The sequence below is a fragment of the Misgurnus anguillicaudatus genome, chromosome 12 (assembly GCF_027580225.2).
Source record: "Misgurnus anguillicaudatus chromosome 12, ASM2758022v2, whole genome shotgun sequence".
Classification (NCBI taxonomy): domain Eukaryota; kingdom Metazoa; phylum Chordata; class Actinopteri; order Cypriniformes; family Cobitidae; genus Misgurnus; species Misgurnus anguillicaudatus.
In genome coordinates, this window is record NC_073348.2 from 9,231,983 (window position 1) to 9,241,644 (window position 9,662).

At 34.7% G+C, this 9,662-nt stretch overlaps 1 long non-coding RNA gene across 1 annotated transcript; it reads right to left on the reverse strand.

Moving 5' to 3' along the window:
• Positions 1-3,795: 3,795 nt before the first annotated feature.
• LOC141369000 (uncharacterized) lies at positions 3,796-6,571 on the reverse strand. The gene is made up of 3 exons (XR_012372449.1): positions 6,431-6,571; positions 4,379-4,453; positions 3,796-4,296 (listed from the first exon to the last, which is right to left on the reverse strand). It is a non-coding gene; the product is annotated as an uncharacterized lncRNA (long non-coding RNA).
• Between the last annotated feature and the right edge of the window lie 3,091 nt (positions 6,572-9,662).

Sequence of the window (9,662 nt, forward strand, 5' to 3'; positions counted from 1 at the left end):
TTAACCCCTGTACATATACTATATATATTCTCATTATTTTTTAACACATCTGTAGTTATGCGCTGGCACAGAGTTAGACTCTTTTGACTCCACACAGAAACAGCGATGCGTGCGGCATGACATAAGGAACATCCTTCTGTTTTTTTCGCTGTTATTTATTCTTTTTTTATTTATTATAGAAGTATCGGATCGGGACTCGGTATCGGCAGATACTCAAAATCAAATGACTCAGACTCGAGGGCAAAAAACCCTGTTCGGGACATCCCTAGTTGTGACCAACTTTTGCCGAATCCCGTAGGAAGGACGGCAAAAACATCAACAGATGCCTTGCTCTCTTTTCTCTGTTCCTCTTTTAAAATCAATGCTCTTTCGATATCTTTTAGAACAGACTCAATGTCAGAATCCACACATCTGAATTCTACAGCGGCAGCCATTTCGCCATTTGACGTGGTTCATTAGTTACTGTTGATCATCTGTCCATCATCGTATAAAGCCCACCCTGACAATTTGATTGGTTCGACCAGCTTTGGGTCTAGCATAGTAGCTCCTCAACGGAGAAACCCCAGACCGATCTTCCCGTTCTCAAAATGTTGTGGGCGGGGCTAAGATCGGCTCGCACCCAGGCTAGTTATTCAGCTGTGATCCTGACGAAATACATGCAGAATCATTTGATGTCCTCGAAGATGTTGGATCAGAAGTACATGATCAAGAATGTGACATTTCACACAATGGTAAGCGTTGCAGTTTAAAACCTCTTTTTATTATTATTAATAATGTGTTTTTGCCTAGATTTCTCAGGTTTGTGCTTACTGTAATCATTCACGAGATGTTGTCAAAATATTGTATGTATTGTTACGTTATATAGCTGATGATGACGGAAGCATCCATCTGTTCCTTGATACCAGTGATTCTGATGAAGAAGCACACACCTTGCAGGTAAGCATGCAACTACATTTAAACAAATAAAAAAGAGTGGTATAATAACTCTGAATGTCAGAAATAGATGATGTTAAGCTGACTGATTGGCCGTCGACGTGTGTGGTCCTGGGGTGTATTGTTGACAAACTTTTAAAGGAATAGCTCACCCAAAATGAATGCTTTCCTCATTTATTCACTCGTATTTTGTTACAAACCTGTATTATACATTTTATTTGTTCTGATGACCTACTACAAAAGGAAGATTTTTTGAGCAAACCTTGTAAACAAACTTCAAAACAACTTCAAACTTCATGAGCCCCATTCACTTCCATAGTATTGTTCTTTTCCTACTAAGGAAGTCATGAACGGTTTGGTTACAAACATTACTCAAAGTATCTTCCTTCTTGTTCATCAGAACCAATACATTTATAAATTCATGTTTGTAACAACATGATATAATATGAATATTTGTGTAGGTATCCACTATGTCAGGAGTGGGGAACCCTGGGTCCTGAGGGCTATTTCATAAAACTAGATTACAGAATAAGCCAGGCTTATTTTGTTAAGTCTGGCATAATTAATAAAATATAGACATGTGTTTCATAATATGGTAAATTATAGGCCTATCAAATGTTGAATATAAATGATAATCTTAACTTCCCCAATATAAGGATAATAGTTTATTAACAAATTTAAGAAATATTTTTTTTTTTAATTCAGATTGTCTGTCACACAAAGTGGAAATTTAATTTAAATATACAACACACAAATGTCAAGTACAGTCATTTAATTTTTTAATGCTTGGTGTGCATAAAAATGCACATTATTGTAAAGATCTACAGTATTTGTATCTTTCTCTAGTTGTTAAATTTTTCTTGAAATTAAAAAAAAATTATGGTGTCTGCATGGCTGAAGGAATACCGTTGTAATGAGTTAAAATTCTTTTTTTTTTCACAGAGAAGATTGTTAGTGTCCTGCATACAATAATTTTTCAGCTCACAAGGCTTGTACTGACTTACAGTATAATGTACTTATACCTCAGGCTTTTCTTCAACTGATCCTCACCCTGTAACCATTCATAAAACTCTATTTATCTATCAACAACTAACACTACACTGTTAAAAAATTATGTAGAACTTACAGTATTACTGTCAGCTGTTTGCCAGTAACTTACTGTAGATTTATATGTATGTTATTTACTGGCAACAGTTTGTTCAAAGTTAAATGAACATTAAACATTAACAAGTCTTTTTATTTACAGAATAAAACCATCAAATAACAGCCTCATGCAAAGCATTCTGGGAACCAAAATATGAAGGAAACAACAGAAAAAGGTTCATGAGGATTTCTGGTTCTCAAAATGCTTTGCATGAGGCTGTTATTTTATAGTTTTATGCTGTAAAATCATAGACTTGTTAATGTTTAATGTTGATTTAACTTTGAAGAAACTGTTGCAAGTAAATAATAAACCTTTAAATCTACATAAGTTACTGGCAAACAGCTGCATAACTACAGCTAATTTTTTTTTAACAGTGTGATAATAAACCAGTGGTTTAAAATCTCTCATATCCCAGGGTTTAACATGATGACTTGTGACTCTATAACGCACACATAACTTGCCATCAAAAATGTTTTGAGTAACATGTCAAGTAATAATGACTGGTCAAGAATATGTGTAACATATATGATTTTACACAATCATTTCTTGTACTACTGTAAATTCAGAAATGCATATGCTGTTCACCCACCATTCTCTCAGTGACCCCATTTTTTTCTTTGAAGAACAGTTCATCTGCAGGAATAAAGCTGTGCTGCTGATAGATGTCAGTGCTCTCCTCATTGCCAGTTAACATCTTTGGCAGCTGACATAATGAGATTAGACACCTCTAGCATATAATTATGCTTACATCAACTACAGTTCTTATGACAATATATTTATGTTTTATTTTCACCTGTTACTTTTTTGTCCACTCAAGTTGCTGCTTTTAAAATGTACTCCCAAATTAAAAATAAATAAATGTAAGTTACATTTAAAGTTAAATGTATTAAAATCATTCATCTGCTAAATATGTATTATTTAGGTTACTTAGTAAACTACAAATTGTATTTTAAAAGTTAAGATTTGTGTTATTTTTTAAACAGTACAGTATATAAAAAATAAGCAAAGTATAGCCACTTGAGCATTGACGGGGATCGAACCCGGATCGCCGCATGCATTGCTGAGAGCACTAACCACTAGCCCATCATTTCTAACAGTGTTTCATGCTTTCATGTGATCGCTTTAAAATAAGACAATATATTTAAATTTCGTTTCTGCATGCAAGGATTTGATCCATAAGGCCTTTCCAACTATTTTATGTGTTTGTGTATTGAAGCAGTATTATAATTTTCAGTCAGTAGTACATTTTTCATACATTTTTATCAAAAATTACCGCTTTCACTTTAACTTTGATCGATTTGATCCACGCTCGACCTCTAGGGCTGCACAAGAATAGCGTGCACGCGCAATTATCTTGACTAGGGAAATCTGGATCACATTAGTTGGATTGCGTAAGCTTCACTTGCTTTTTTGAAACCGCTTTAGCCTCGCCTCATTTGTTAGGTTAATTCAAGTCGAGTTTGTAACTTTAATCCTCGCTTTTCCAAGCGAGTTTTATGAAATAGCCCTCTGGAGGGCCACTGTCCTGCAGAGTTTACTTCCAACCCTAATCAAACACACCTGCATTTCATTTCCAAGTGATCCTGAAGTATTTCAAGATTTTTCAGGTGTGTTTAATTAGGGTTGGAAGAAAACTCTGCAGGACAGTGGCCCTCCCCATACGGCAAAAAAATATATTTCAAAATATATTTTGAAATATATTTCAAAATATACAAAAATTGGCCAAAAAATATATTTGCTGAAATACATTTTTTAAATATATTTTTGAAAATATATTTCATATCAATATATTTTTGGCAAGTTTTGTATATTTCTAGAAATATATTTTAAAATATATTTAACACTCCACATATTTCAGTCCAAGGAAAATACATTGCAAAATATATTTAAATATAAACTTTATTTGATGTTTCCAGCATTTGTAAATATAGAAAACCAATGTGAGCAAAATGTTATATGTGTAATGCATGCAAAATATGTGACAATTAAACTTATATTGTAACCCAGAACTCTGGAATTCAAGTGGGTTTTTCTTTATTAACATCCTCTGTTTTCACCTCTACAACTGCCTTCATCTTCAGATCTAATGCTTCATCCTCATGGATAATTAAACTAAATATGTTTGTTTTTTTCAAGCAGTCTCAGTTCCCCCAGTTTTGAATTTACTGCAATCCCCAAAGCTCCATTGGAAACGTTTGGGAATCTTTTCTTAACTGCCACTGAAAGAGACAAAGTCATAGCTTTATTTTACATTTTTTTTAGAAGATTTTTTTTAAAAATTGATTTATATTTTACACTTACTATATATGGCTGCCATGGTTGCCTTGTCAAGGGCACTTCTTCTGTCTGAACCATTGTTGGTTTTGCTCTTGCCTCCTAAAAAGAATACATGACACATAAACATTATAATACTGTGTTGAAGGCCTGCGCCATCTTTCTTAAACTAGTTTTGGATTTCCTGATATTTTTAATATTATTTCAGAATGCTTCTAGACAGTACAGTAAAGAAACTAACTATACTGGAGGATGGCTAGAAATAGTCTTTTATACACTTCTGCATTGCATGTGCAAAAAAACAGAAAAAGATCTACACACTGTTAAAATCCCTTTATTTCAAAAAAGTTTAAAACAGCAACGTTTCGGCCAGAGACCTTTGTCAGGCACTTCTGCTTTGGTGGCCATGATGGCTTGACATCAAGCATTGACATGTGGTTGTAAATCTGTCATTTACTTGTCTGATACAAGTTTCTGTGTGTCATATGTAGTCCAGCATAACGTAATTTTTATCATCAGCGCGAATCAGTGCTGCCCTGACGGCCTGCTAGAGTAATCATTTAAATAAGAAATCATTTATATTGTGTATGTGTCAATGCTCAAAGCAATGGCCAACGCTTTTTGTTACCTTTCTGGCAACTAGAGATGAATCATATGATTCTGATATGTTTTAGCTTACCTCAGGGGCATCCAAGATGTAGGTGTCTTGGTTTCCGCTGTAGTTTCACTTTTGATGTTTTTAGGTCAAACCGTTGTTGTCTGTCAGTCATATAATGCAGGTCTATGGTCACTTACTAAACGTTACCTCAAAGGACATGCACAGAGATGTCAAAATTTAACAACTGTCCATCGTAAGTACACATTGATGGCCTAAGACACGAAACGAACGGTTTGTGTGAGAAAACTAACACTATTTATATTGTTTTTGCCTCGTACACAACCGCATCTGTGCTTACCCTACTGAAAAATTCAGCTAAGACCAGCATAAGCTGGTGAGCTGGTTTTAGCAGGTCCCCAGCTTGGTTTTAGCTGGTTTTGCTGGTGTAGGAAGCTGGTTTTGCTGGTGTAGTAAGCTGGTCTAGCTGTGTTTTGGTCACATTTTAAGCTGGTCTAGCTGGACTTAGCTGGTCATGCTGGAATACCAGCTGGCCCACCAGCATGACCAGCTTTGTCAGGCTGGGAGGACCAGCGTAAACCACCTTAAACCAGCTACCAGCTTATGCTGGGTTTAGCTGGATTTTTCAGTAGGGTAGTCTGTGCATGCGCCGGAAGTGATATCTCGTGCGTGTACGTCACTCATTGTTTACACAGAACAGACAGTGTAGGTAAGAAGCTAATAGAAATTGTACTAATTTGCGCTTATCCGGGATGTTTAATCCGACGTAAAAGAAAACAATTACGTATGCTCGCGCAAACTCATCCAGGGGATCACTTCCGGCGCATGCGCGGACTGGGCACAGACGTGGTTGTGTGCAATGGGGCAAAAACAATATAGGTGGTGTTCGTTTTCTCGCACGGGCCGCTCGTTTCGTGTCTTGGGCCATGGATGTGTGCTTACGATAGACAGTTGTTTAATTTGGACTTCTCTGTGCATGCTCTTATATGCCTGCATTATATGACTGACAGACAACAACGGTTTGACCTAAAAACATCAAAAGTGAAACTACCACGGAAACAAATACACATATAGACATAATATATCATATATATATGATATATTATATATAATATATATATATGAAAAAACAGATCCTATCTTCATTTGTTCTGTTTTTATCACCTCTCAAATATGGGTAGTTTTTTTTTTAAATACCAACTTTAAGCAAAAACCAGAGCATTTTAATGAGTGGCTTTTGATAGATATCAGATTCAAAGTGATGATCAAAACATACACAGAAGTATAACTGTTTTGGCCTTTTGATGGTTCCGTAAGAGCGCCACAATCGTCATTGGCAGGTAAGCGTTTTCTGTTATTTTCTTGTAAGCATTTTCTATTTATAATAGTTAACAGTCTTGTACAGAAACAAAACTACTCAAATAAATGTTTAAGAGGTTGACCTGGCATTTGAAATTGTTTACCTTTCAAATTGCTGTGGATAAGCACATCCAGTGGGAAAGCAGCCATTAAAAGAACACGGACCATTGAAGTGGCCGTTGGGGCATGCAGGGCTGAAGTCCATTGATGCCTCAAAATTTTGATGCCTGTGCCATGACCTAACTCCACATGTAGTTGTGATCACATAAAAAGAAATTGAAGTTTTATTACACAGATCGTATGATACTGTAAATTCATATATTTAATAAAAATTCCTTCATGTTTTTAAATAAAATTTTACTTTTCTTATGAAAGAAGTTAATATGTTTGGCAAAAGTAAAATTTTAATTATTCACTCCTAAAAATTTTACCTTTTTAATTATTTATTCCAAATTAATATTCTCAACTTTGTCTGGTGATAAGTAGCGGTAACTCTGCTGTAACATTTGCAAACAAATGATGTTACATGTTCACTTGACATGAAAAACCTGTGTGGTTTATGTAAAATACCAGTTAAAGTGAATGTTGTTTTTTCATTTTGTTGAAGAGGAGTGAAATTTGTTTTAGCCAAACTGACATGGTAAAATTTATTAAACATACACTTCAGATCTAAAGCTTTTTAAGATCATGAAAAACAATATACTGAATGATCCCAAGCACCATCTGATGGCCCCCAGATTGAGAACCACTGCTTAAAATCCTTTTCAAGCTTTTATTTAGGCATTCTAAGATGCATACGGCAAATAAATAACAAATCTGTTTTTATAATCTTAAAACATTAGCAAAATGTTCAAGTACTTACATAGTCAGCATCACTAGAACACTAAAAAACAAAACAGAATTAAAGTAAACAATATTATTATAGACTGCTGTTGAAGGTAAACTGTTACAAAAAGGATGGAAACAAGGATGAGCTTAAAAACATATTCTACACACTTCATCCATAATTTACACTAGTGCAACTACACCATGTATTCTTCCAAGACGAAAACCATATACTTACTCGAGCAGCACCAGACGGGGGAGTCTTGAGTGGAGCTTTCAGCACCTGTAGAATATTCATAGATTAACACAATACATACAATGCTGTAAAACACATATTTTATTCCATAAACACTACTCCATAGTCTGCATTGTATGTCTATATGTATAAATCGTATAATCTCTTATCTTTCTGATCCACTAAACATAAAAGTCATGAAAAAATGTAAAACTTACATCAGTGACATCATCATTTGATTCCACAGGCTACAATTAAAACATTAATCAATATGTTAGTACTGTAACAGTATTCATATTGAAATTGTTATTCTAAAATAAGCTTTTATCAGAAATCTATGTGCTATCCGGATATTTAAATGATAAAACAAAATGCAGATATAGACCATTTCAAAAAACGTAAACAACACTGGTCCCGAAGCACTTCCTGTTTAATTTTTTTAACACTAGATAAACATTGGGATGAAATTCGTCCAACAGAACATATAGAACTGAACCAAAAAGTTAAACAAACATCCTAAAGATAAGGATATATGTGAAATGAATAAAAAACAGTCACAAACTGAAACAGGAAGTGTTTCTGGACCAGTGTTGTTTACATCTTTTGAAATGGTCTATAAGTAAGAAAATACACAGTATAGTTTGCATGTACAGTCATTTGTTCTGTGTGATTATTTTACTCATACCAATAAATCGTTTAATTATTAATGTAAGCTACTTTTTAGCAAACCTATTGGTTAGCAAACATGGCTAGTATCTGGGAAAATCTGTTTAAAAACAGTCATTAATACACAGACATTAAAAAAGGATCCAATACTTACTTTAGGACCAATTGAGACAGGTTTCAGAGATGAAGGCTTTGGCATCTGTTAGTAAAAAATCCATGTACATGTTACATATACATACAATACATACATATTTAAGTGTGTGTGTGTGTGTGTGCGCGCGCGCGTGTGTGGTTTGGTATAAGTGGTTTATGAGGAGTAGTGTATAATGACATGTTTATACAGGTGATTATTTTATCATTAACAAATAAATTGTTTTATTATAAATGTAAGTTACTTTTTAACAGAACTACTTGTCAGCAAACATAGCTAGTGTCTGAAAAAGTCATTAGTCATTAATATTTCAACCCAGTATCACGAAATTACGTGACTATTTCACGCATGGACCAGCGTGAAAATGTCACGCTTTGCCGCGTTTGAGGGTGAGTATGTCACGCTTTTCTGTTTGTGTCACTGTCACGTATTGGTTACTCAACTTTTTTGTCCTATTTTCAAACCATTCTCGCTTAGGTTTAGGGTTAGATTTGGTGCTTGTGTTATACAGTATGTCACTTTAAGTATTTGTCACTTTAAATATTGGTTTATAAAAAAAAAGATACAAGACTTATTCTTTTATATTTTCTAAACTTTAACCAATTGTCACCTGACGTTGGGGTTAGAGTTTGTTTAGGTAAGGATGTCATTTTATGTAAATCTAACCCTAAACCGAAGCGACAATGGTAAGAAATTAGGACAAAAAAGTTGAGTAACCAATACGTGACAGTGACACAAACAGAAAAGCGTGACATGCTCACGCTCAAACGCGGCAAAGCGTGACATTTTCACGCTGGTCCATGCATGAAATAGTCACGCAATTTCGTGATACTGGGTTGTTATATTTATGCTGTAACACAGACATTACATAAAATGTATCTTATACTTACTTTAGGAGCAACTGAGACAGGATTAAAAGATGAAGGCTTTGGCACCTGTAAGTGAAAAATTCCTTTACTTGTCAAATATACATATTGTACATACATATGTGTGTGTGTGTATGTGTGCATAAGTAATTTAAAGTTACACCATTAACAACATTACATGTACATCATGGATACTTGCAACAAATTCCCCAGGAAAAAAATATTGTGTGTTCAATAATGCAGTGAGCAGCACACTGGGACAAAAAAGACAAACTGTGCAATTATATTTTTGGTGGTGTGGACTTAACAAAGCCTGCATTGAATGTATGCATTTTATAAAAGCATTAGGTTTTACAGACAGTAAACTGGGTAAATGTAAGGGTGTTATGGGTGGTTGCTAAGCTGTTAGATTAAGAAAATACATATAGACCTTTTGCGTGTTTGCAAACAGAGATGACGTTTTTTGTGGGCGTAGCCCAACTGGTGGCAGAAAGTGAATGCTTCTCAATAGCTGTGTGAAGTGTTTTAGCATTAAACTGTGATTTTTAAGGATCCGGTGTTCTGCAGAAGTCTGTTTCCCCTATATTTCTCTT